A 5,370-nucleotide genomic window follows, 5' to 3' on the forward strand; every position below is an offset into this window, starting at 1 on the left:
CAAACATGGAAATTTCAAAAACCTCCCAAAAGCTTCATTTTAGAGTGACTAAGAAGGATCCATGCTTACATTTGCATTTTCATATTTTAAACTTGTTTAAATCATTATCAAACCGAGGATTTGACCAAGATACAAATGGGTGGGCACAAAATTCAAAAAAATCAGAAAAATGAAAAACAAAAGCACATAGTCTTCTTATATATGTCATATCGTAAGCATTCGAGTTGATAAACGAGGTCTAGGTATATCCAAACCAGACAAATCATGTATCTACCCCCCGTCGATCTTATGAAGTCTAGCTTGAAGAGAAGTCGTTTTGGGTTTCAAACATGGAAATTTCAAGAACATCCCAAAAGCTTCATTTTAGAGTGACTAAGAAGGATACATGCTTAAATTTTAATTTCCATGTTTTAAACTTGTTTAAATATTGGTTGAACCTAGGATTTGACCAAGATTCAAATATATGGGCATAAAATTCAAAAAAAACAGAAAAATGAAAAACCAAAGCACATAGTCTTATTATGTCTATAGTTAGCATTAAAGTTGATAAACAGGTCTAGACATATTCAAACTAGAAAATCATGTATATATCTACACCCCTAACCCTAAACTCTATCTTATGAAGTCAAGCATGCATGAAGAGAAGTGTTTTTTTTGTTTCAAACATGGAAATTTCAAAAACCCTCCCAAGAGCTACATTTTGGGGTGACTAAGAAGGATAGATGCTTATTTTTTCATATTCATGATTTAAACTTGTTTAAACCATGGTCAAACCTAGGATTTGACCAAGATTCAAATGGGCATCAAAATTGAAAAAAAAAATTAGCAAAAAGAAAAACCAAAGCAAATAGTTTTCTTATGTCATATCGTAAGCATGCATTCGAGTTGATAAACGAGGTCTAGGTATATCCAAACCAGACAAATCATGTATCTACCCCCTGTCGATCTTATGAAGTCTAGCATGAAGAGATCGAAGTCGTTTTGGGTTTCAAACATGGAAATTTCAAGAACATCCCAAAAGCTTCATTTTAGAGTGACTAAGAAGGATACATGCTTACCTTTTAATTTTCATTTTTTAAACTTGTTTAAATCTTGGTTAAACCTAGGATTTGACCAAGATTCAAATATATGGGCATAAAATTCAAAAAAAAAAACAGAAAAATGAAAACCAAAGCACATGGTCTTCTTATGTCTATAGTTAGCATTAAGTTGATAAACAGGGTCTAGACATATTCAAACTAGAAAATCATGTATATATCTACACCCCTAACCCTAAACTCTGTCTTATGAAGTCAAGCATGCATGAAGAGAAGTGATTTTTTTTGTTTCAAACATGGAAATTTCAAAAACCCTCCCAAGAGCTACATTTCGGGGTGACTAAGAAGGATAGATGCTTATTTTTTCATATCCATGATTTAAACTTGTGTAAACCATGGTCAAACCTAGGATTTTACCAAGATTCAAATGGGCATAATTTTTTTAAAAAAATCAGAAAATGAAAAACCAAGGCACATAGTCTTCTTATGTCATATAGTAAGCATTCAATTAAGTTGATAAACAAGGTCTAGACATATATTCAAACCAGGAAAATCATGTATCTACCCCCGAACCCTAGCTAAACTCTGTCTTATGAAGTCAAGCATGCATGAAGAGAAGTGGTTTTGGTTTCAAACGTTTAAGCCAAAAGCCCCTTTTCAAATATTTCAAACTTATTCAAATTTGGTTCAAATTTGAAAGACATACAATTTATAGCACACATAGTGCATACATTTTCACACATACTGCACTAGATACTAACCCTATAGTTTGAGGCCATTTGGATGAGGTCGAAAAAAATTCTTGGATTAGAATCGTGTTGTTCGAACCCCGTAGTTGGATTTTTTTTGAACCCTTGATCTGTAGAACTGGCCAAAACCCGAGTTTAACCTACTTAATTATAGATTCGTATATCGATTTTTCTACTACCTTTTTATTATTACTATGCAGCACATGGGTGTTTGCCCGTCGAGTGAAACTCGGAGGAAGAGGGATCACTCGGAAGGAGAGAAGAAGGGAGAGCATTATGGTGTCTCCCCTTTTTCGGGTGATGATGTTGACTTTTGTGCAGGGTTTGTCAGTGAGCAGGAGGTGCGAGCGAGCGAGCGAGCGAGTCGAGCGATGCCGAGAATGAGGGAGATTTGTTTTTTTTGTGAGAGGGACAACCGAAGGATCCAGAAGGACCCACAGACTTCCAATACGCATCCTGATGCGTCTTCTCTTGACAAAGAAGATGGCTGGGAGTTTGCGTACCTATTGCACGTGACTTGTGCTCACTGAAGTGTGGGACCTCAAGCATGGGCACCACACGTAAGTGACAGACCTGTTGGTGTAAAAACTCGATTGATTATTATAGTGCATTAGAACAAAGTTTCCTATGGATTCAAGGGTAGGAAATCCAAGTTAACTCATTTACGTGTTAAACTTGTCTAAATCTTGGTCAAACCTAGGATTTGACCAAGATTCAAATGGGCAGAAAAATAAAAACACAGAAAAATGAAAAACCAAATCACATAGTCTTCTTATGTCATATAGTAAGCATTAAAGTTGATAAACAAGGTCTAGACATATCAAACCATACAAATCATGTATCTACCCCCTAACCCCTAAACTCCGTCTTATGAAGTCAAGCATGAAGATAAGTGGCTTTGGGTTTCAAACATGGAAATTTCAAAATCCTCCCAAAAGCCCCTTTTCAAATATTTCAAACTTATTCAAATTTGGTTCAAATTTGAAAGACATACAAGTTATAGCACACATAGTGCATACATTTTCACACAAACTGCACTACATGCTAACCCTATAGCTTGAGGCCATTTGGATGAGGTCAAAAAAATTCTTGGATTAGAATCGTGTTGTTCGAACCCTTGATCTGTAGAACTGGGCAAAACCCGAGTTTAGAGTGACTAAGAAGGATACATGCTTCCCTTTTCATTTTCATGTTTTAAACTTGTTTAAATTATCTTGGTCAAACCTAGGATTAGACAAGATTCAAATGGGCATCAAAATTGAAAAAAAAATCAGCAAAAAAAAAAAACAAAGCAAATAGTTTTCTTATGTCATATAGTAAGCATTAAAGTTGATAAACAAGGTCTAGACATATTCAAACCAGACAAATCATGTAGCTATACCCCCTAACCCCTAAACTCTGTCTTATGAAGTCAAGCATGTGAAGAGAAGTGGTTTTGGGTTTCAAACATGGAAATTTGAAAAACCTCCCAAAAGCTTCATTTTAGAGTGACTAAGAAGGATCCATGCTTCCCTTTTCATTTTCATGTTTTAAACTTGTTTAAATTATCTTGGTCAAACCTAGGATTTGACAAGATTCAAATGGGCATCAAAATTGAAAAAAATCTGAAAAAAGAAAAACCAAAGCAAATAGTTTTCTTATGTCATATAGTAAGCATTAAAGTTGATAAACAAGGTCCATACATATTCAAACCACAAAAATCATGTATCTATACCCCCTAACCCCTAAAATAATTAACTCTCTCTTATGAAGTCAAGCATGTGAAGAGAAGTGGTTTTGGGTTTCAAACATGGAAATTTCAAAAACCTCCCGGCCAAAAGCTTCATTTTAGAGTGACTAAGAAGGATCCATGCTTACATTTGCATTTTCATATTTTAAACATGTTTAAATCATTATCAAACCTAGGATTTCACCAAGATACAAATGGGTGGGTACAAAATTCAAAAAAATCAGAAAAATGAAAAACAAAAGCACATAGTCTTCTTATATATGTCATATCGTAAGCATTCAAGTTGATAAACGAGGTCTAGGTATATCCAAACCAGACAAATCATGTATCTACCCCCTGTCGATCTTATGAAGTCTACATGAAGAGAAGTCGTTTTGGGTTTCAAACATGGAAATTTCAAGAACATCCCAAAAGCTTCATTTTAGAGTGACTAAGAAGGATACAGGCTTACCTTTTAATTTTCATGTTTTAAACTTGTTTAAATCTTGGTTAAACCTAGGATTTGACCAAGATTCAAATATATGGGCATAAAATTCAAAAAAAAAAACAGAAAAAATGAAAACCAAAGCACATGGTCTTCTTATGTCTATAGTTAGCATTAAAGTTGATAAACAGGGTCTAGACATATTCAAACTAGAAAATCATGTATATATCTACACCCCTAACCCTAAACTCTGTCTTATGAAGTCAAGCATGCATGAAGAGAAGTGATTTTTTTTGTTTCAAACATGGAAATTTCAAAAACCCTCCCAAGAGCTACATTTCGGGGTGACTAAGAAGGATAGATGCTTATTTTTTCATATCCATGATTTAAACCTGTTTAAACCATGGTCAAACCTAGGATTTTACCAAGATTCAAATGGGCATAATTTTTTAAAAAAATCAGAAAATGAAAAACCAAGGCACATAGTCTTCTTATGTCATATAGTAAGCATTCAATTAAGTTGATAAACAAGGTCTAGACATATATTCAAACCAGGAAAATCATGTATCTACCCCCGAACCCTAGCTAAACTCTGTCTTATGAAGTCAAGCATGCATGAAGAGAAGTGGTTTTGTGTAACGGCCCCGGGTAGTATCCCATATTAGATTTGTCTGTGTTTTCCTTTTATGCATCATCATGGCATATGCATCACATCAACCATGTTTTTCAACAAATAAAATTTATTTTATAAACCCTAATTATTTTATTTTCCTTCTCATATGGTTTATGTAATAACCTCCTCCCCTCTTTCTTTTAACAAAACCTAACCAACAAATCTATTTTATTTTGGGTATAAAATATTTTGGCAATGCCTACAAAGTTGTTTTCCTCTCTCTCTCCCTCTCCATCGTTGTATTCAAAATTCAACTTTTGTATGAGCAGGTTTCAAATAAAATTTCAAAACAGTTTTGAAATAGAAAATAAAAAAAAAAACCAAAACCTAGTCTACCCAGGCCGCAGCCCCCTGGCCCTTTTCCTCTTCCCCACCCGGCGGCCTGCTTCTCTTCTTTTTCCCCCGGCCCATCTCTTCCTCCTGGCCCAACCTCCTCCGGCCCGTACCTCTTCGTTGGACTTCTTCTTTTTCCCCACGTAAAGGAACCAGAGGGAGAGCACGAGAGGAGCGTGCTCTGCTCCTCCTCCATCGATAGCGACCGCACCCTCCTCCCCTGCGTGAAGCCTCCACTCCTCTGCTTTATCTCTTCTGGACCACGTCCATCTCTTTTCTCCTCATCCTCACGCCTCTCTCGCCTCCCTTCTTTCTTCTACTGCAAGACAAAACCGAGAGAGGGGAAAACACCTGCCACCATCCTCTTCACCATGGCGCCGCCGCTCCACTTCGTCCCCCGTCGTTCTGAGGGCACCGGCGGATGC

Source organism: Lolium perenne, chromosome 7, assembly GCF_019359855.2.
Source record: "Lolium perenne isolate Kyuss_39 chromosome 7, Kyuss_2.0, whole genome shotgun sequence".
Classification (NCBI taxonomy): Eukaryota; Viridiplantae; Streptophyta; class Magnoliopsida; order Poales; family Poaceae; genus Lolium; species Lolium perenne.